The 23,882-nt window shown below is 36.5% G+C and overlaps 1 protein-coding gene and 1 pseudogene across 6 annotated transcripts in view; both read left to right on the top strand.

Annotated features, from left to right (window-relative positions):
• Positions 1–23,882, top strand: part of ZCCHC7 (zinc finger CCHC-type containing 7) — a 280,220-nt gene that overhangs the window by 35,364 nt on the left and 220,974 nt on the right. The gene's annotated exons all lie outside the window — the stretch shown is intronic.
• On the top strand, positions 18,446–18,861 carry LOC130845801 (protein FAM136A-like; annotated as a pseudogene).

The raw sequence follows: 23,882 nt of genomic DNA, 5'->3' as shown, positions 1-23,882 counted from the left end.
TACAGTCATTTGCCAGTCTTTTGGTAGAAGGTCACGACCTTTGTTTCTGAGTATCATTATCTCTTTACTGGTTAAAGTTTTTCATTATATTTCTTTCATAAGCCAGTGTTTTGGAACAACATGAATGCAGAATCCCCCCACTCTCCCCCACCTCCCGAGTGTTAGTCTTTTGTTGGCTTGCCTACACCTAATTTGACATTAACTTTGAGCAGCTTATTTAAACCACAGTCTTTTCTTTTTTAATCATTTCACTGGTTTACTTAGCACTTAATTACATTAAATATCACAGTGAGATGTGCAACTGGCAAATTTAGCTTTGGAATATATGCAGTATATACTTCAACAAGTTAAAGCAGAAGTGAGGGGGTGAACTTAAGAGTGGACTGCTACTCATGAGCTAGTATTCTGTTGCATCAATATATTTTACAAAACAAATTGAGAGCATTTTAGTTAGTGGATTAAGTAAAGATTTGTTAAAAGAGCGTTTATTGTAACATTTTGAGTCTGAACGATGTCCCTGGACAGAAACTTAATTAGAATGCTGCAAGGAGTAAATAAATATCTGCTATTTCCCCCTATCTCCCAAATGTTTAGTGGTGCTAGATTTCCAAAGAAGTTGTTTGGTTTTGAGCACTTAGCCTCATACTGAACAGGAACACGTAGGCAGGACAAATTTGATCAGTGATGCAAAAGGGGAGAAACAAATACCCAAAAAAAGATTTTGATTATGAGTGGCGGTGGTCAAGGAAGAGAGGATGTAGAAGTGTGAGTGTCTAGAGGGAATATAGAAGAGAGTAAGTTTGTCTCACAGGTTTGAGAGTTATTTATATGACATTTCTCCCTTGAGACCTGTACATTTTATCATGAGTTTTCTAGTAATGGACATAATAAATGCATATATTTTTAGCTAATGTGGAAACAAATGTTTTTCTGGAGTGGATTGACTAATGTGTTGTTTATGACAATTCTCATCTTATAATTCTCCTTAGAATCTATCATTAGAAGAATGATTTTTACAGCATGTGTGAAAGATCTAGGAATGTGGGGCAGCTTACAGTTGTTTACAACTTGGTTTGCAAGTGGCAACAAAATGTATTAGTTTGTCTGTTGAATAAAAATTAAGCTTATTTTTCTTTCTGCAGCGTATTAATTGTGTTATAGTACGCCACAGCCACTTTGAATGCAATCCTCCTAGTCTTGGAACAGCAGCCAATTCCAGGAATTAAGAGAATTAGGTTACTTTGCCTAGTGGCACAAAACATACCCAAGGTATTAAATCACTGGCTTGTCTGTTTGGGGCACAAACAGAAATAAAGTTTAGAGATAAAAGTTGATTTGCATGCTGTTCACATTTATTCATACAACTTTAACAGGTATATTTTTCTATTTCTGTTTGATTCATATAATCCTTTTTAAAACAGATTTTCAGTTGTTATGTCCAGAGGTGTAGAATTTTAATAAAATTTCAGGATAAAGACTAAATTCAGAATTTGGCTACAATAACTTGATGCTATTGACTGAAAATAGTTTAATCTACCTTTAGAATATTTAAGAAAATATTAAAATATGTGGTTACCTAACAGATGGCTATTATTTAAAATTTTTGCATCATCTATTAACCTGTTACATCAAGTAATATAAGAAAGCAGTTTGGTAGAGGGAGAGATGATAGTTTCATTTGAACTTCAGTACTTCCAGAAGATGATGTTATTTTTGTACTCGAAGCAGTAGAAACAGAGAGAGATGAGGTGACAATATGAGAACCTTTTGATATTGTTACGGTGGAATTTGGTCAGCTTTTGTAGCTGACATTAGTATTTTATTATCTCTATAATTTTAGGAGATTCGAGAGAAATTGTGTTAACTTTTCACTCTCAAGCTCTGAAGATCCTGCAGAAATCTTTGTCATTCTGTTCCTATAACTGTTGCTATTCCGTCTTGAAGCTACAAGCATGTGGGACAATGTCTTGGTTGTTACAATCTCTGATCTCCTCTCTGCTCTAAAATATCCTAAGAATGGGGGGAAAGAATTGCTTTGGAATAGCTAATCAGTCCTTAGGGGTCCCTGGCAAATATGAAAAGGAGTAAAGATAAAGAATGCAGTGATTAACTAGAAATAACCTATTTATAACATGGATCAGGCTTGACACTAATCCTCAAGAAATTTAAACTTGTTTCTTCCAAATCAGTAGAATTTAAAGCAGTTCCCTTAAATATTAAATGTGAGGGCCTTCTGTGGTGTACCTTGTTCAGCATGCCACTGTTATACCTTGCTTTGACACTTATGGCTGCCAGACACTCCACTCTCATTGCAGTCTTTGGAAATACTGCTTAAAGAATGTTGCAGCTGGAAGGACCTAACGCAAGAATTTCCAAATCTTGTTTTATGTCAGGATTTAAGAATATGTCCCCAGGCTCTACCCCAGACCTGTTGAATTAGAAGCTATGTACGTGAGACCCAGGATTCTGTATTTTAACAAGTCCCCTCAGTGTTAGGCTGGCACAGATTGAGTGGAAATCACTGCTTGAAGGCCACTGCTCTCATTTTCTAGATTAAAAATCTCAGGCTCAGAGGAGATAAGTGACATGTCAGTCTGTATTCAGTGTGGTCCTCTTCTCTGCATTGTAGCTACAATGTACAGAGCATTTTGAGATCAAATCATGATAGCTACAGAACTCCTTTAGTCGGTGGAACATGCTCAAATGCCTCTTAAAAGCTAGCTAGCGCTTCTTCATGTGATCCTTCAAGATCTTGTCATGGCAGACAACATTTCTTTTACTATAGCAGGTGGACATCGAATCCTTGGCAGGAGAATGATCCAGGAATCTCCTCCTTCTCATTAGTGTGCTATGAATGAGCACAGTTAGATACTTCAGGAAGTTGTGGAGGTGTTTCAAGAAAATAGTTTTTAATAAAAACCTATGAGTGAAGTATCATATAGATGACTGCTAGCAAAGTGATCCTTTTGTTTAAAAAAAAAAACTTTGTTAAGGTGTAATTGACATACTGCAAACATTTAAACTATGCAGTTTGATAAATTTTGATATATGTGTGCGCACAGGAAACTATCGCCATTCAAGATAGCAAACATATCCAAAACTTTCAGAAGTTTCCTCATGCTCCTTTGTAATTCCTTGTCTCCTGCCTCTTTATACCTTTCTTCACCCCCAAGGAACCACTGCTTTCTGTCATGGTAGATTAGTTTTGCATTTTATAAAAGTTTGTATAAGTGAAATTGTACAGTAGGAACTCTTTGTTGGAGGTCGGAGGGCTGTCTTATTTTGATCAGTGTAATTATTTTGAGATTCATCCATAATGTAGCAGATCTCAATACTTATTTCTTATTATTGCTTTATGTCCATTGAATGGATATACTGTAATTTATCTGTTCTTCTGTTGATGGACATTTGAATTGTTTCTAGTTTTGTTTATTACAAATAAAGCTGCTAAGAACATTTGTATGAAAGCCTTCATATAGACATATGCTTTTATCTTGAGTAAATATCTAGGAGTGAATGAATGGCTGAATCATATGGGTATGTGTATTGATCTTGATTCATATAACTTTACTAAAAATCACTTAATAGTTCTAGAAGTTTGGGGTGTCTTCTGTTTGTTTTTTCTATGTTGTTGAACATGTCATTTGTGAATACAGTTTGACTTCTTTCTTTCCGATATGAATGACTTTTATTTTTCTTGCCTTATTGCCCTGATTAGGATGCCTAGTACAACTTGCCCTGATAAGGATGCCTAGTACAGTGTTGAGTAGAAGAGGTCAGAGTGGACATCCTTGTCTTGTTCCTGATTTTGAGGGGAAACTATAGCCTTTAACCATTATGTGCAATGTTAGTTGTAGGTTTTTTTGTAGATACCTGTAATTGATTTGAGGAAGTTTCCTTCTTTAGTTTGCTAATAAGCATTTCTGTAAGGAATGGATATTGGATTTTGTCAGATGCTTTTTATGTTTTATTGAGATGATCATGTAATTTTTGTTAATATGGTGGATTACATTAATTGATTTTTTTTGAGTATTAAAGCAACCTGTATTCTTGGACTAAACCATACATGGTCATCATATATTACCTTTTTAATGTATTGTTGAAATCAACCTGCTAAAGTAAAGTTTATAATTTTTGCATATATACTAATGAGGGATATTTGTAGTTTTTTTGCAGTGTCTTTGGTTTTGGTATGAGAAATGCTGACCTCATAGAATGAGCTGGGAAATATTCTGTTTTCTGAAAGTTTATATAGGATTGGTATTATTTCTTTCTTAAATATTTGGTAGAATTAACCAGTGAAGCCATCTGGCTTTTTTTTTTTTAATAAATTTATTTATTTATTTATTGGCTGTGTTGGGTCTTGGTTGCTATGCATGGGCTTTCTCTAGTTGTGGTGATTGGGGGCTACTCTTTGTTGTGGTGCACAGGCTTCTCATTGCGATGGCTTCTCTTGTGGAGCACAGGCTCTAGGTGCGTGGGCTCAGTAGTTGTGGCAAACGGGCTTAGTTGTTCCACGGCATATGGGATCTTCCCAGCCCAGGGATCAAACCTGTGTCCCCTGCATTGGCAGGCAGTTTCTTAACAACTGGGTCTTGAGTTTTCTTTTTTTTAAAATAAATGTATTTATTTATATATTTGTTTATTTAGGCCACGTTGGGTCTTCGTTGCTGAGTGTAGGCTTTTCTCTAGTTGTGATGAGCGGGGGCTACTCTTTGTTGCAGTGTGCGGACTTCTCATTGCAGTGGCTTCTCGTTGCGAACCACAGGCTCTAGGCACGTGGGCTTCAGTAGATGTGGCACTTGGGCTCAGTAGTTGTGGCTTGTGGGCTTAGAGCACAGGCTCAGTAGTGGCGCACGGACTTAGTTGCTCCGAGTCATGTGGGATCTTCCCGCACCTGGGATCGAACCCTTGTCCCCTGCATTGGCAGGCGGATTCTTAACCACTGTTCCACCAGGGAAGTCCCTTGAGTTTTCTTTTTGGGAAGTTTTGAACTACAAATTCTTCAGTAGACATAGAGCTACTTAGGTTATCAGTTTCCTCTTAAGTTTTAGTGGCTCATGTTTTTCAGGGATTTAAAAAATTTCATCTAAGTTGCTGAATTTATTGGCACAGACTTGATCATAATATTGCCTGATTATAATATACATAAAATCACCTTTCTTTTTTTTCCCCATGATTTGTCTAGCTTGAGGTTAGTCAATTTTGTTGATCTTTTCAAAGAACTTCCTTTTGATTTCTAATTTTTTGTTTTTAGTTTTGATCTTTATTTTCTTTTTTCTGTTTACAGTGGATGTTATTTGCTCTTATTTTTGTAGTTTCTTGAGGTGGACACTAAGGTTGTTGATGTGAGACCTTTTAGTGCTTTACATTTCCTCCTAAGTACTATTTTAGCAGCATTCTACAAATTTTGATATGTTGCTTCTTCATTTTCTCTCTGTTCAAAATATATTCTGATTTCCTTTGTGATTTCTTCTTTGACCCATGGGTTATTCAGAAGTGTGTTATTTAATTTCCTTACATGTTTTGGGATTCTCCAGAGAGCTGTTATTGATTTCTTATTTAGTTCATTGTGTTCAGGTAGCATACTTTGTATGACTTGAATCCTTTTAAGTTTATTGAAACTTGTTTTATAACCTGGAATATGGTCTCTCTTGGTAAATGGTCTCAAAAAGAATGCCATTTAGGTCAAAGTTGGGAAAATTTTAGCAATTATTCAGTTTTATTTCCCTCCGTCTCCCCACTTTGGGTACTCCAGTTACATGTGTGTGTGCTTACTGGAAATTATTTCATAGCTCACTGCTGCTGTTTTCATTATTTTTAATTCTTTTCTTCTCTGTGTGTTTTATTTTAGATAGTTCTTACTGAAATGTCTTCAAGTTTACTAATCTTTTCTAATCTGCCACTAAATTCCTTCCAGTGTGTTTTTAATCTGAGACACTGTAGCTTTCATCTGTAGAAATTTGATTTGGATCTTTTTAAAATATTGTCCATGTCTGTACTTAATTTTTGTACCTGAGGAATACAGTTATTACAAGTGTTTTAATGTTTTTGTCTCCTAATTTTAACCCCTGTGTTAAATGTGAGTTGGTTTCAATAGATTGATTTTTCTCTTCATTATGAGTCATATTTTCCTGCTTCTCTGCATGGCTTTGATTAGGTGCTAAACACTAATTTTAACTTGTTTGGTGCTGAGTACTTTTATATTTCTTTCTTTTTTTAAAATTAATTAATTAATTTTATTTATTTATTGGCTGTGTTGGGTCTTTGTTGCTGCACACGGGCTTTCTCTAGTTGCTGCGAGCGGGGGCTACTCTTCATTGTGGTGCTCAGGTTCCTCATTGTAGTGGCTTCTCTTGTTGTGGAGCACGGGCCCTAAGCATGTGGGCTTCAATAGTTGCAGCACATGGGCTCAGTAGTTGTGGCTCACGGGCTCTAGAGCCCTGGCTCAATAGTTGTGGCACACGGGCTTAGTTGCTCCGTGGCACGTGGAATCTTCCCAGGGCAGAGCTCGAACCCGTGTCCCCTGCATTGGCAGGCGGATTCTTTACCACTGCGCCACCTAGGAAGTCCTGCTTTTATATTTCTGTAAATATCCTTGACCTTTCTTCTGGGATGAAATTAAATTACTTTGTAATTATTTGATCCCTTGGGTCCTGCTTTTAAGACTGTTAGGTGGGAACAGGGGAGTGTTTAGTCTAGGGCTAATTATACCCCACTACTGGTGGGCAAGACCTTTCTGGGTGCTCTACATAGCATCCCATGAATTACGAGATTTTGCAACCTGAGTGGTGGAAACAGGCATTATTCCCATCCCCATGTGGGTGCATAGTGCTAGTCTGTCTGATCTTCTTTGTATGATTCTTTTCCCAGCCTCAGATGGTTTTCTTACATGGGTGCTGAATACTCTGCTAAATACTTACTGGGGCCCTCTGGAGATCTGTGTGATTGTTTCTCTCCCCTTTGTTACTCTATCTTTTGAACCTAACTTGCCTTGGTCTTCCTGGGTTCTCAGCTTTTTCTCTTACACTCTTGGTGTTTGTCAAGGTCTGCCTGGGTTCCCACTCCCTGTCCCATGGCCTGGAAACTCTCTCAAAGCAATAAGCTACAGTAGTGGTAGGGTTTACCTACCTGTCTCTCAGGGATTTTATTGTCTTTATTGCTTGGCATCCAGTGTCTTAAACACCATTATTTCATATATTTTGTCTTTTTAAATTTGTTTTGGTGGTTTCAGGTGGACTGGTAAATCACATCCCTACTATTTTATCTTAGTTGGAGGCAGCAGTTTGGTACTCACTCTTGATTTGTGTATAATAATTTCTTGAGGTTTGACTGTGCTATAGAGCACATTAGACTGTTTCATCTGTACACCTAATGGTTTATATATTTGGATGCCAGAAAGCTTAGTTCTAAATCTGTTTATTGGGAGAATGGGGATTCACTTTACATTTGCAATCTCCTTGTATTTTGGCATATTCTAGCATATCCAGTATGTCCCCTCTAATGCCTGGTAAAATGAATTACATAAACAGAGTACTCACTCAGTATGGATTTATGGGCTCAATAAATTAATAAATTAACTTTTAAAGGGCCAGAACCCTTCATGTATCCTGAGACATCATTCTAATCCTGTGCAGTTTATGTAGCAATTCTTTGAACTGTCAAAAGATTTCCTAACAAGTTCCTCTTATTGTTGCTGTGTTAAGCAGTAATCTTGGTCTTAATGGTAAATGCACTGGTAAGTCTAACTGTAAGTTCCTCTCTTCATCAGGAAACAAAATACAAAGGTTATAGTCAGGATCCTCCCTATAGTAGGCTTTAAAATGTCTGGTTCTACTAGTATATAATCTTATCTGGTTTTTTTTTTTTTTTTTTGAAATTTGATATCAAATCAAGGGAATCATCCCATTGATTTCAGGAAGGCAGTTATTTGTTGAATAAAATTCTGTTACTCTGGCATAATCTCTTTCTAAAAACACACAAAATTTTGTTATGAGAATGGAACCAAATATTTCACTAGGGGACCTACCTACCTGCTAGGGTGAATTGTCATCCTGAGAGATGTTTGTAAGACTTGCAAGACTCTTACCTGTTTTGCCAGCCAGATGTCTGCCAGCTCCTCTGACCTAGCTCGAACTCCAGTGGGAATTTCACTATGGTTGCTTGATCTTGACTCTAATTCCCCTGGTTATCCAGCTTTGCTGGTTTTGTAATTAAAAGTCTTCAGAAATTCTTTAAGATATATTTGCTTTTTAAAATCATTGTGTAATAATTTTTATAATGTGGGGTTATTGTTTCCAAAGAATATGTCTTTATTGTGAGTATGTACTAGCATTCCTTTAGATACAAAGTAGACTATAAAGAAAATTTCTAAATTCTGGATCCCATTTCTCATTAATTTTAATTATTTCTGTGTTCTTTTTGAAAAAATTTTGAGGCAGTGGAGTATGGAGCAGAAGTCACTGTGGCCCTGATCCTGTCAGTTTGTCTTGTTCTGCCTTCTTGGTGCTCTGTTAACTGTACCTTTCTTGCCAAGTTTAGTGAGCTTTTTAGTGGTAGCAGTTTCTCCCGTGGTGTTTGTTTCTATGTCAGCCTGGTATATAAATTTGTAAGGTTGAGCAATTGGTAAATTAAGAATTAATTTAATGTGTTTACTAGCTATATAAAAAAAGGCTACAAATTTAAATCTTTTAATGGAATTATCCAGTTCAAATGACGTTAAATGTGTCTGTGTCTTTGTCAGTTCTGTTTGGTTAGGGTTTCTTTTTGCCCGAAGTGAGACATTTAATCTGGCCAATCACTTTTGTGAAAAGAGCCAAGCATGTATTTCCCACCAGTTGTCTTATAGATGTTCTTGAGAGAGGTATTTCTAAACCTTTAAAAAAAAAAAAAAAAAAAGATTAAGCTTAAAAAAATTTTGTGCTGAGATACCTACCACTTTTTTTTCTCAAGCAAAAATAGAAACAAAAACATATTTTGGAGGAAGGCGGGATACTTAATTCTAAAATTTAGGAATATGTGTTAACCAGTGTGTTATATAGGTCTGATTTTTTTTGTGGAGGGAGATGTTCATTAAAAATGAATTTTTGAGATTACAGAATCTCAAGGATGAAAAAAATTTAGAAAAAATTATCTAATGCTAGTTAATGATATTAAAAGTAGATTTAATATTACTGCTCTGGTTATTAGGGAACAGTCTATTTTTAAGAGACATGTGCTAAAATATTTCATATGTAGTCTTTGTTAGAAGTGGAGTGGAGGTACATTGTTGGTAGTGGTGAGAATTAGGTGGTAGAATGCCAGCTCAGACATTTTCTATTGCTGCTGAGTTGTTAGCATATTTATCAATGATGTGTTTAAGTGGTATGAATTTCAGTAATAGACAAAATTGTTAATACAGGTTAATTGAAGTCTCCGTTTGGCATCTTCTTGAGACACTTCTTCTTTGGCAACTCTCTTTTCCTGCTAATGTTATATTGCCTCAACTAGAGGACCTTGAGTTCTACAGACTAGTCACTAATAAGTTCTAATGTACAATATTAGCTTATAGTGGTTTAAAAGGTTACCTTTTTCAGTGTAATTTATGTTTGATTCACAGGAGTGAGTTTTTTCAGGTGGAAAAAATTATTTTGGGATAGATATATTCCCAATATCTTAAATCATATTGATAAATTATCATTTACTCTGTTTGTGAATGATGTTGACCTGGTCAATTACCAAATTCATTAAATAAAAGACATTTATATACTCAGTTGTTTAATGATAAGTGGTAAATGTGTTCTATGGGCCTCATGCCTTTTCAGAGTTCTAACGTGCCTTCTGTATCAAATTGTCAGTTTAAGAGCAAAATGAAGATTAGAGGCAACATATACAGAAAACAAGAGATTGTGTACCTGTTTTTACTCATTTGTTTTTTTCCCTTCCTATTCCCACTCTTAAGTATCATCTGCAGGTGATTCCAAAGGCTGAGTTACAGTCATGACCCTCTAGTCATTCCTTTGGGATTTCCCCATTTCAGTATCTTAGAGTCATCACACGCTCAGCTCAACTCATCTTTCTTCTTAAACTGGTCTTACACTGTCCTAAATGTGTCAGTGGCATCATCATTCCTTAGTCACTCGGGAAAATCATAACTGGTAATACACATTCATGAGAATGCTTTAATAGTATTTGTTTATGAATTCAGTAAACATTTATTTAAATCCTATATGCAAGGAACTGGAGGTACACAGATAAAGAAGGTTTCATCTGTTCTCTCTAGGAATTTGTAATCACATTGGGTAGAGACAAGTAAAAAGGTGTGCAACAGATTACTAAGCACTCTGGTTAAGCACAGCATGCATAGGATGCCATGGAACATCAAAGAGGGAGGCACCTTCTTAAGGATGCAGCTCAGGGAGGAAAGGAGGGGAGCTTGAGTTACATTTTGGAAGACCACATAACAGTAGAACAATATGTTTGGGAGACATGTTGAAAGGCATGACTTTTTAGGAAATAGTTTGGCAACATATGAGGCTTTAAAGAAATGGTTGATTCTTTTGATGCAGAAACCTAAGGAAACTATCTGAAATAGAGAAAAATTCTTTATATATAAATGATTTGTTTTTATAAATCTTTTTATTTTGATTTAATTGTAGAGTCACATGCAGTTCTAAGAAACAGTACAGAAAGACACCGTGTACCATTTACCCAGTTTCCCTCAATGGTAGCATCTTGCAAAACTATATGATAGATATCATGACCAGGATACTGATATTGTTACAATGAAGATATAGAGCAATTTCATCACCACAAGGACCCCTCATCATGTTGGCCTTTTATGGTCTGCCTTTCCCTGGCCGCCCCTGACCGCTGACAACCGCTGATGTGGTCTCCATTTTTATAATTTTGTAATTTTAAGAATGTTATATGAATCATACTGTGTATGACCTTTTAGGATTGGCTTTTTCCAGTTGCTGGAGATTCATCCAAGTTGTTTATGTGTATTACTAGTTTCATTCCTTTTTATTGTTGAGTTGTATCCCATGGTATGGCTGCACACAGTTTGTTTAACCATTCATCTGTTGAAGGACAGCTGGATTGTTTCCAGTTTTGAGTAATTATGAAAAAAGCTACTATGAACATTCATGTACAGGTTTGTGTGAACATAAGTTTTCATTTTTCTGGGATAAATGGCCAGGAATTCGGTAGCTGGGTTGTATGGTAGTTGTATGTTTAATTTTTTTAAGAAACTGCCAAACTTCCCCATACTGTACCATTTTACATTCTTACCAGTACTGTATTGAATACGAAGGATGTGTAAAAAGAAAATAACATAAGCATTCAGCAAAAGTGGAATAATTAAGTATTGACTATACATCTATATCATGGAAGATGGTGTGGGTCATCAGAAATGTTTATACACTTTTTTTGTTGTTGTTAATATTGGAAAATGATGGTTATCTTAAGTAGAAAAGCAGAATCTAAAATACTATCACTTCAAGTAATAATAAATAAATGCATAAAAAATAGAGAAATGATTCATAATTGATTGTTTAAATAAAGAATGTTTATGACAAGTATATGTTAAAGGATATTTATATTTAGCTTGATTCTTATGTTGCTCCTAACAGCTGATGATACCCTTCATGAAAAAAGGAGGGAGAGAATGTACTCTTTCCTATCTAATCCTTGTTTATGAAGGGCTGTTGAAGGGCTCAGGGTAGTCACTGACAGGAAAATAACTTTTTGTGAGAGTCAATATAACAGTCTTAAGAATACCTGATTCTAAGGCGGAGGGGCAATATGGAGGTGGAGAGTTAAGTATAAACTATATATAAAATAGGCTGTGGGGGTGTATTGTGCCCACAGGGAATGTAGCCAGTGTTTTGTAATGACTGTAAATGGAGTATAATCCTTGAAAGTTGTGAATTGCTATGTTGTGCACCTGTAATTTATATGGTGGTGTACATCAACTGTACTTCAATTAAAAAAAAAAAGAACACCTGATTCAGTGGTTTACTGGATATAGTCCAGACACCTGATCCAGTCTGTTTTTCTTATCATCCCACCATGGGAATATGTGTTTCCTTACTCTTTAAAGTTCCTACCTTTTCTCCTTAAGAATGTAGAAACGTATAAACCTTATCTGACTTGGAATTGCATCTCTGAACTAAGAACTCTTGTTCATTTTTCTTTTTCACAACTCTAGCTTTCATTTTCTGTGATTCCCAATTATGCCTTCTGCCTCTGCTAGTTTGGCCTCACTCCTAGGAATTTGTCTCTTCCCTGTGTCCCCATCTCCCACAAAACTGTTTTGTCCCTTTCATTATGGGTAGACAGAATTGTCTGTCTTGCAGACTGTATGATCTGGCTAGCCTTTCCACCAAGTGTTAGTATTTAATATTGAACAAATTAAAAAAATAATTTTCTTAGCTTTGTTTAAATACTATTGTTGTAATCACTATTTTTAATATCTTTTATTGAAAATATAAAGTATTAGGTTGAATCATGTGAAATTGATATAATGGTTGAATGTGGCAGTTTCACATCCTTCAGATGAACATTTCTTTAGCCCTAAGGGTTAAACACACTTTTATTAAGTTAGCCTGAGAACTCTGCCACCCCATAGATTGTTGCTTCAGTGCAAAAATGAGCACCAAGTTTTAAATAATAATCTATCACTGTGTTTTGGGGAATATAGAACGTTTTTTATGTTGGTGGTTTAGTATTCATCTTTTCGTAGTCTTCAACTTGGAATATGCATATTTTTCATCTGCAGTGCTTCTAAAAGTCAGTCATTGCCTTCTGCCTCTGACTGTGTTTAATCTCTCACTGTTTAAACATTGCAGTGCCGCTGAGTTATAGAGTTCTTTTAAGCCAAAGCCATTTACAGAAAGAACTGAAGAGACATAAGAAATGTAAACCTCAAACAGTATAGCATAGCTATGAATGCTATAACTGGGAAGACACATCAGCTTGTGCTGCCACAGTCTACACAGTCTATGTAGAGCTAAGGCCTTGGACCAGTGGTTCTCCACCCTATTAGGATAATCTGGAGAGTTTAAAAAAAATTTCTGATGCCTAGGGATTCTGATTAAATTGGGACCTAGGTAACAACATTTAAAAAGCTCTTGCATGTTTGATTCTAATGGTTAGCTCAAGTTGAGAAACCTCTGTTTTGAACCAACTTTGAAAGCAAAAAGGTCAGAAATATGTACAGACTTGGAAAATCACTATAGTGACTCAAAGACTAATCTTTGTGCAGTATGAGAAGCACAGCTGGATTTTTTTATTTTATTTTTTCTCCTGTGAGTCATGCCTAAAAAGAGTAGCTATTGAAATGGTCACCTTCAACACTGAAAAATAGCAGTGTATCATTATGGAGTTTAGAAAAATAAAAATGCAGTTTTTGTGAAGGCTGTGGCTAAATCAAAACACAATATGACAGGTGATCAACACTATAAGTCATGTTGATAGCATTTACACTTGAGATGATTGTGATGAGAATGTTACTTTATCTCTGTGGTCTTCTTCCCCAAAACCCATAACTGCAGCCTAACCATGAGAAAAGCAGACAAATCCCAATTGTGGGACATTTTACAAAATGCCTGATCTGTGCTCCTCAAAGCTGACATAGTCATCAAAAAGAAGGAAAGTCTGCAAAACTGTCACAGCCAAGAGGAGCCTCAGGGGACATGACAACTAAATGTAATGTGTTGTCCTAGATGGGATCCTAGAACAGAAGAAGAATAAGTAAAAAGTAAAGAATTCTGAATAAAGTATGGATTTTAGTTAATAATGAGTCAATATTGTTTCATTAATTTTTACAAGTGTACCATACTAATGTGTATGATATTACTAATAGGGAAAACTGGGTAAGGACATGTAGGAACTCTGTACTGTCTTTGCAGTTTTTCTGTAAACCTTAAACTGTGCTAACCCTAACCAATAATTTATTGAAAGTGATGCTTTGGTAGTTAAGATGCCATGCTGGTGATTTGTAGCTAGCTTTATTAACCCCATGACAGGGTATGGACATGTCACTCCAAATCCGTTACTCCTAATGGAAAATCAGAGTGCATACATACTGTATTAACAAGTAGAACAGTAATATCATGTCATTATAATTTAGAGCACGTTCCAGTGTTATGTACTGTTTCTGCTCCTCCCCCTTCCCCGCCCCTCCTTCCCAAAAAAGGAAAAGAAGGGGAAAAGGAAGGGAAGGTAAAACTGAAAGATGGCAGGAGGAAAGAGGAAAAAATAGAGAAGTAGAGAGAAAAGGAAGAAAGGAAAAAGAAAGAAACAGTGGTGGCACGTGAGCCTCTATACAGTCAGCTCTCCAATCTGCTGTTGGTTGAATGTGTGGAAGCAAAACGCAGGGATACAGAGGGCTGACTGTACTATGCCATTTTATGTAAGGGACTTGAGCATCCATGGATTTTGATATCCTTTGGGGGTCCTGGAACCAGTCTGCGGATAGGAGGGCCAACTGTATTTCAGTAGTTAGTTAGGAGGATGAAACTAAATTATAAATAAGATGTAAAAGGTGTAACTTGGTACATGATTTTGGAATAATTCACAATAAATATTACAAGTTCAGCTGTCATAACAAAAGTATTCAAGTTTACAAATATTAAGCAATGAAAGTAAATTTTAGCTTTCAGTGGAAAGAAACAACTGAAATAGCCATTAGATTTTTTTTTTTTTTTGATGTTAACATTCCAGTTGTATAGGGAACTACAAGTGACTAAAATGAATCGACTGGGCTTTTTTAAGTAGGGTGAATTGACGATTTTTAAAAATGGTGTTTTTGTTATATATGAATTTAATGATCTGTACTGATAAGTGAAGTCATATTTGCAAAATAATTGCAAAGCGACATAACGTGGCTTGTTTTATCTACTTCTTGCTGAAGTGTTTTATTTACCTTTCTTATGTTTGACCACATAATATCAAGAATACTATTGTCATTATTTCTTTGCCTTTTACTCTGCTATAATGTTTGCTTTTTTCCCTTAGCCTGGGATGTATCTTGATTTTCAAAATAACCAGGCGTGCCATTTACATGAAACAGATAAGCATACCCATGTAAATCTTCATTGTTTCCCTGAGAGGTGCTGTGTGTTTTTTCCTTTTTCTTTTTAAAAACATTTATTTATTTATTTATTTTGCTGACAGCCTTAATAATGTTTTCATAAAATATGATGGATTTATAAATCTGTTTAACATGCCTTATCCTTTTTGTCTTAGCGCTTTGCTTCTAAGTTGCAAATGCAGTGGCTGAACAATACGCTGCGTGGTGTGACAGGTAAATTTCCCAATTTACCTGCCGTAATAGTGTGCTGTGTAATGCCATTCAATCATCTCTGAATTTTACTTGCCTGATTAGTTGAGTGAAGCAGATTTTCAATTTAAATGTAACTTCATCTGCTTGATTAAAAATGTAACAGAACATTATCTGCTGCAAATAAATTTCAGTGGAAGAGATGATTTTGCCTGTTTAAAAATAACATCTGTTTATATTGGCTGGAAGGAGACGATTAATACTTCTCTAATTTCGAGGTTTACCAGTCCAGCTCACCTGTCTCTTTGCATGGATAGTTGAAATTGATGGCTGTCGAGTATAAACATTTACCTGTTGATGTTTAGTTGATGGATTTCTTTTTTAAGGATAATACAGAATCTCATCATTGGGCATTCATTTATTTGCTGCTCATCAAGATGATTGACAGTTTTGCCAACAACATGGAAAAAGGATCTTCCTTCATGATGCATACGAGAAAAATTTTACCCCTCAGTGATGAGTGCACTACAGAGAAACAGATTCTTGTGAATTCTTTTTCACAGTTAGTGTTTATTCGAATTCTGAGTTTAGAGACCCTGAATATAAATTTAAGTCAAGTGTGTAGTAAATGAGGGTAGGTAGTACTTTCCTGCTGGCATCTTTCATCAAGTGATTATATGTATAGGCCAAACAGACAAGGAGGGAGAAAGAGGAAAAACCAAAATGGTTATTTTTTCTCGGTGCTTAACATAGTGTTAGGCATGTAGTAGACCACTCAGTAAATATTTATTGACTTTGAATTAAATATTAGGCCCATGGTATATTTGAAATTCTAGAGATATAACAAACTGGATTTAATAGGTTTAAATATGTAGTTAAAAATTACAGTGAAAAGAAATCGTAGAATGCTATTTGTCTCTTTCTCGCTTTTTTAAAAAATAAATTTATTTTTATTTATTTGTTGGCTGCGTTGGGTCTTCGTTGCTGCACACGGGCTTTCTCTAGTTGTTGCGAGCGGGGGCTACTCTTTATTGTGGTGCACAGGTTCATTGTAGTGGCTTCTCTTGTTGTGGAGCACGGGCCCTAGGTGCGTGGGCTTCAGTAGTTGCAGCACATGGGCTCAGTAGTTGTGGCTCACGGGCTCTAGAGCACAGGCTCTATAGTTGTGGCGCACGGGCTTAGTTGCTCCGTGGCATGTGGAATCTTCCCAGAGCAGGGCTTGAACCCGTGTCCCCTGCGTTGCCAGGCGGATTCTTTACCACTGCGCCACCTAGGAAGTCCTTTCTCACTCCTTTTTTAATGAAAACTTCCCTATAGGAGCTTAGTAGAAAATAGATTTTTAAATACAAACCTCTGTAAATATCCTCTAAAATTTTACTAAGTACAATTTATTTTTAAAAAAAAAGATGTAAAAAAATTCAAACACTAGTAAAACAACAGTACAATTAAGTGATTTTTAGTATATTTAGCACAGAGTAAAAACAGTATTTTTAAGAAGTTGTTATGGTTCCATAATCTCTAAAAATACTTTTTTTTTTTGAGTGCTGTATTTATTTTCGTAGAGTATTCTGAACATGTTGCATATTTGTAGAGGAATAATTTTGCATTGTTTTGATAACATTTTTGTTGTCCTTTGTCATAAAGCAAACAAATATTATTGGCATGAAAGTTAGTGAATTAATATATTGGAAACTGTTTCAGTTGTAACATTAGGGGTTCTTGGCCACATTATATATAATTTAAATAAAAACTATATTTTTCAAGTAGATATTTGAGATTTATTAAAAAAAATTTTAAATCAAGTCGAAAAAATTAATCACTTTGCTCCCAAACATATAGGGTAAATTTTAACCTCCAGTCAGTTTTTAGACATCTTGGATGATTTGGTTGTTTTGTTTGCAAAAAGTAAATGTTTGGGGGCTGAATTTTTTCATATCCATCAGAATAATCCTGGATATTTAGCAGAAATTTTTGCCATAGTGCTTTAGGAGAATAGTTCAAAGTGTAAAAATGTAGATACTTAAATACAGGCATAGAAATTTGGTATATTCTTGAATTACAAATTTGTAATTTTATCATTGTAACAAATTACTGTAATCTTATTTAAATATTTTAGTTAAATGTGGGGTATATAGAGTTTTAAAAACCTAGATAAAATCAACATAAGAAATTTAGAATATTTTATGCTGCAGCTTTCTTTGTACTTCCTATCTATTTGTAAAACATATATGAGGTTATTTCTGTTTCACTTGTTTCGATGACATTTAATGAAAAAGAATAAACTCAGAAGAGCAGAGTCTGTACCTAAAGAAGAATATGCTGTTACTTGAAATTGTATCAAGGTCTTTAGGGTCTTCAAAGACTTGTGCTAGTTCCTCTGTGATTTGCTTTAACTTTAAAACTTTGTCATGCATCTTAAAAGGGAGTGAAATTACAAAGAACATTCATAGCAGCTTTATCTGTAATAGCCAAGACACGGAAATAACCCAGATGTCCATCAGTTGATGAATGGGTAAATAAAACACAGTATATTCTTAGAATGGAATATTATTCAGCCATACAAAATCATGAAGTACTGATAAATACTACAAAATGCATAAACCTCCAAAACATTATGCTAAGTGCAAGGCTACATATTCCATGACTCCCCATTTATGTGAAATGTCCAAAATAGGTGAATTAAGAGAGATAGAAAGTAAAATAGTTGTCAGGAATTGGGAGGAGATGGAGAAGGGGAGTGACTTTAATGGGTATGGAGTTTATGGAAGATGTTCTGAAATTAGGAAACTGTTTATCTTAAAATTGTGCTATCATTTCTTGAGGTTTTAGTGTACTTGTTTCAATTTAGAGACTGACAACCTTTAAGGTATATTGTAGATTGTGTGTTAAATTGTATAAACATCCTGCTGGAAATATTAGGAAAATAAGAGCAATTTTATATTAAAATCACAGTAGATATTTATGAAATACAAATATGTTCTTATAATACATTATGTTGATTAAAAACTTTCCTTAGCAACTTTTGCATTAAGAATCTTATAAATCAGCTCTCCCACGCTAGGCCGCAGCGTAGGCCGGGCCCGGCGCACCGCGCTGACCCGGGAAGCGGCGGCGAGGGGGCGGGCCGAGCGCTGGAGTCCATGTGGGCGCCGGCGCCACTGGGAGCTGTGAGGGGTCGCCATGGCGGAGCTGCAGCAGCTCCGGGTGCAGGAGGTGGTGGACTCCATGGTGAAGAGTCTGGAGAGAGAGAACATCCGGAAGATGCAGGGCTTTATGTTCCTGTGTAGCGCCGGCTGTTGTGAGGACAGCCAGGCGTCCATGCAGCAAGTGCACCAGTGCATTGAGCGCTGCCATGCACCTCTGGCTCAAGCCCAGGCCCTGGTGACCAACGAGTTGGAGAAATTCCAGGACCTACTGGCCCGATGCACTATGCATTGCAATGATAAAGCCAAAGATTCAATAGATGCAGGGAGTAAAGAGCTTCAGGTGAAGCGGCAGCTGGAGAGTTGCGTGACCAAGTGTGTGGATGACCACATGAACCTCATCCCAACCATGACCAAGAAGATGAGGAGTCTCTCTCATCCATTGGGAAATAGATGTCTGCTACTGGCCATGGGACTGAGGGCAGGGATCTGTTTTAAAAGAGGAATGGGGATTTGGATCCTTTAAGGAAAGTTTATGAATAAGGTAATTAAGGATGACAGCAAGTTTAAGGCCTGTGTTACTTGCCTCTGGACACTCATTCCTTTGTGTTTCAATTCTAGGAAGTGAAATGGTAAAAAGTGGTGCTAAAGTTTGGGTCAGATATAGCACAGGAGAGTTTCTGTGAGTTTGAATTTCATGTGGCAAGTACTTATCCTAGCAATAGGGAGTCTTTCTTGTACCAAACCAGAGCCCTCCAAGGTACCAGATTCTCTTAATACACTGATACCAACAGGCTGGCGGGTTCACGTAACCTGCTTATGATCTGGTGGAGTGAGGAGAGGTGTTTCTACTTGTTGCCAACCTCCTTAAGGATCACTACAGCATTTTCCACAAACAAAATTCATGAGGTCACTAATTTAGAAGTGGAAAGGGGGTTTCTGAGGTTTTGTTTTGCTTGGTATTGTTTTATATGCAAGGGCATGAGGTTAATTTAAAATGTAGAGTTGGGAGAGGTAGTTTGGATAAAAACTTTGAAAGGGTCCTTGCAGATATTCATTTCTGGCCATCAAGATGTGGATGTGCATTTCTTAAAATTCTCACACATGACATCTCTCAGCCTGGAGACCCTGCAAAAATACAAGAAACACTATCACACCCATAGGGGAAGCAAACCTTCCCTCTCGCTGACAGCCATGATGGGCCTTGAGGCTGTCTATAGCAGAGTCAGCCAAGTGACAAGACAATCTTGCAGTGACACTCACCCTTGAAGGGAAAGGGGATTTTGATTGTGCTATATGCTAGTGTTCAGGAATGAATGTTGAAAGAGGAATTGTTAGCTGCGTAGTTAAGAGAGTTATGAAGTACTGGGTTTGGAAAAATCTAGTTTTCATAAAACAGAAGAGAATGAAAGCCTAAACCCAGTATTGCTTACTTTGCCCCCTGAAATAACAGAGCTCTCTTGAGACAATCCCTTGGCAACACAAAGGTCAAGGGAGAAAAAGTAAGCAACTCAGGGGCAAGCTGTGACTCCTTTAGAGCAAAAAAGGGACAGCCCTCCATTACCAAATACCACTTTTGCCAGGGCCTTTGCGACATGCGTTGTTCTTGCCCCAGTTCTGGCACCTTATTGTTTTGATAAGGACCTTGTTGTCTTTTACCCACTTGTTACTTACAATGATAATATAGCCTGTTTGCTGTTTCAAGACCGTGATATATTTTCCTAGTGGTTTGGTTTTAAAAATAAATAAGACTTAATCTTTCTTCCAAAAAAAAAAAAGAATCTTATAAATCAGCAGTAGCTTTCTAAAATGTTCATGTGATCAAAATTAGGCATTTTTAAAATTATTTCTTTTCAATTAGGCATTTAAAAAATTTATTAAATAACAATACCATGCGTACCTTTGAAATTGTGAGAACATTCATTTTGTGACTCAGGAGAGTGAATAGATACTTGAATAGTAGTGCAGTTTTCAAAATCAATCCACTGTAAAATATTGGTTGCCTTAGAGGTTAGTCATACTGAACTGTATGCTTTATTATTTGAAATGTGGTTTGTTTTCAATCTGCTGCAAAAAATCCTTTTCCTTCAATTACATTTTAGTTTCTGTGTGAGTTTCTGTGTGGGTTGACTCTAGCTGTTTAACAGGGCCTGGGTCCCATTGGCATTCTTTTTTTCTTTTTAAATTGACATATGGTTGATTTGTAATGTTGTGCCAATCTCTGCTGTACAGCAAAGTGACTCATTTCTACACATACATACATTCTTTTTTTTAAATATTCTTTTCCATTATGGTTTATCCCAGGAGACTGGATAAAGTTCCCTGTGCTGTACAGAAGGACCTTGTTGTTTATGCATTCTAAATGTAATAGTTTGCATCTACCAACCCCAAATTCCCAGTCCCTCCCTCCCCACCTCCCCCCAGCAATCACAAGTCTGATCTGTATGTCTATGAGTGTATTTCTGTTTTGTCCATTGGCATGCTTAGCAACTTGATTTAGCAGCTCTTTCTTTTATATTCACTTGAATCATTAAAATTTGTCTATATTCAAAGTGTTTTGATCTACAAATTAGCAGTTTTTTTTTTGTTTGTTTTTACATTATTATTATTATTTTTTTTGGCACATGGGCTTAGTTGCTCCACGGCATGTGGGATCTTCCTGGAGCTAGGATCGAACCCGTGACCTCTGCATTGGCAGGCGGACTCTTAACCACTGTGCCACCTAGGAAGCCCCCAAATATAGCAGTTTTATATGGTTCAACCCAACATTGATTTGCTTCAGGTTACTAGGCAAGTATGAGTACAGTTTTAGTACTGATAGTAAATTATTTATTGTACTTTTCTGAGCACTTTACATATATTAACTCATTTCATCCTCACAACAACCCAATGAATTAGTACTATTAGTATCATCTCATTTGTAGATGAAGAAATAGTCTAAAGAGATAATGTCCCTAAGTAAGTGCGAGACTCAGGATTTCAACCCAAGCAGTCTTGCTCCAGAGCTCACACACTTAACAACAATGCTATGTTGCTTTCTACTCTTAACCTAGCCCCCTCTCCACCCTCTGGTAGTTTTGTAAATTCAAGCTTAATTCTTTCTTTTGCCTTGAGCCTCTCTTCTTTCCCTACCCAGTGTTAGTTAGGCATTGGGCTTTTATTGTGTTATTCCAGATGTGTTTTGTAACTATAGGAATAGATATTCAAAGGAGTCTTTCAGCAGAATTCATTATACTTGTATTGTGCGTGCTATTTTGTAAATTTCAGAAGCCTTCTATCTTCATATCAGTTCAGCTAATACTTGTTGAAAGCTTTTGTGTCAGATCTTGTTATGTTGCAACTTAATATGTGTAATAATGTTGTTAACTGAATTGATAAATCTAGGGATCAACTTAGTCTGTGGCATCTGAAGATTCAGACAGTGTTTTGGGTCACTGGTAAAGTAAGTTAACTTTTTATTCAGTCCTTAATGGCAGTTTTCCAGATTCCCATTATTGATTTCCATCCGGGAACAAGCATTCAAAAAAATATGCCAGAGCTGGGAGAGCAAGAAGTGTTCCATTTTTTTACAGGTGGTGTTGGCAGGATTTTGTTTCTGCTCTCCTGGTCACTTACTCATCCAGAATTCCTTGACACCTCTCTTTCTGGAATTCTTTTCTTTTGTACTTGGGATTAGAAGGGAAATAATATCAATACTCTTTTTAAAAAATTTTTGTTTATTTATTTGCTGCACGTGGGCTTTCTCTAGTTGTGGTGAGCAGGGGCTACTCTTCATTGTGGTGCACGGGCTCCTCATCTAGGTGGTTTCTCTTGTTGTAGAGCGTGGGCTCTAGGCACGTGGGCTTCAGTCGTTGCTCAATAGTTGTGGCTCACGGGATCTAGAGTGCAGGCTCAATACTTGTGGCGCACGGGCTTAGTTGCTCTGCAGCACATGGGATCTTCCTGGAGCAGGGATTGAACCCATGTCCCCTGCATTGGCAGGTAGATTCCCAACCACTGCGCCACCTAGGAAGTCCTAATACTCTTAACAGGGCAGTTAGATTTAACATTATATTTAAGTCACAGTGGTATATCCAGACTTATTTAAAATTGTATCGTCCGTTGCAGTGGTGTATGTATCTGATTTGCTAAAGGGGTAATTTGTACACACTGCACTTAAAAACATCTGATTTTTGGGCTGATAAGTATCTGGCGTTGTTTTGTGGGTTTTTTTTACACTAAATGGAATGACCTTGGACCGTAGACATATTGGGCCCAGGCAACCTGAAAGTCTACCTTAAGGAAATAAACTAAAGCCTAAGGGTTCATTTCAAAATAGGAAAAGCTGAGGCCAAGTTAAGCGATTTTTTATGAATGAAATTATACTTTATTGAATTGCTATTGAAATGACTTTTTAGCATGTAAAACTATTGGGTCTGGTGTTAGATCATCAGTAGTTACTGAGATCCATTGAAGTAGTAATGGGTGGGGAGGGGAGTTCTCATGCTCTTTGTATGCCAGAACCGAAGGAAGCAGCCATCTTGTATATGTTTATTGCTGATTTTATTATTGTTTGCTGTTGCCGTTGGATGTTAAATAAATCTTTGACTTAAAAGTTTGAGCAAAGAGTTAATTATGAATAAATGTATCTAGACAAAAATTTCCATCATGAGGGACTTGAGAAGTAATAGAAGGTGATAAACTTGGTGAAAATTGAGGTAAAGTGACCTATACATAAAGGGTCTTAAACTGGTTGGTTAAATGAGTATATTCTTTAGATTAGGTAGTCTTTTACAAATACTTCTTCATAAAACTTAAAATAGTATAAAAGAATATCAGTTTATGGTGGTGATCATATTGTGTTCCCAATGATTTCCACATTATCAGATACAGTGGTCCATTCTCATTCCTCTTTGGATTAATCATCAGTAGTTGACATTTTTTCCCTTGGCTTCAAGGATACCTTCTGTCTTGGTTCCACTACCTCACTGGCCATACCAAGGATTCACTGGTCAGTTTATCCTTTCTGTAGGACATACAGTGTGGATAATGCTTAAGAGTAGGGGTATAAAGGTAATGTCTTTATAAATCTTGGTTCTGCTACTTATTTTGTAAAACTTGGGCAAATCACCCCATCCTGTTGTGCTTCAGTTTCCTGACCTGTAAAATGGAGGCTTGTTATGAGGATTAAATAACTTAATATACGTAGTAAAGCTTTCAGTACAGTATTTGGTGCACAGTGTAATGTGTTAGCTATTGTTACTATCTTTCTGACCTTTCAGCTTTGTTGGTCTGAAGGCCTACAGTCATTTCCTTCAAGATCTCATTTAATTCCTGTAGCTCTCTTGTGAAAGCTAGACTATTTCCTCTGGCCTTCTTTTTTTTTTTTCCTCCAGCTTTACTGAGGTATAATTGACACTCTTCCATATTTAATAGACATCCTAAGAAATCAGATCTGAAGTCTTGATTTGGTTTCCCTCTTCTCTCCTCAGCCT

The sequence above is a fragment of the Hippopotamus amphibius genome, chromosome 2 (genome assembly GCF_030028045.1).
Source record: "Hippopotamus amphibius kiboko isolate mHipAmp2 chromosome 2, mHipAmp2.hap2, whole genome shotgun sequence".
Lineage (NCBI taxonomy): Eukaryota > Metazoa > Chordata > Mammalia > Artiodactyla > Hippopotamidae > Hippopotamus > Hippopotamus amphibius.
Note: the sequence above shows the minus strand (reverse complement) of the source record. Positions and strands in the feature narration are given on the sequence as shown.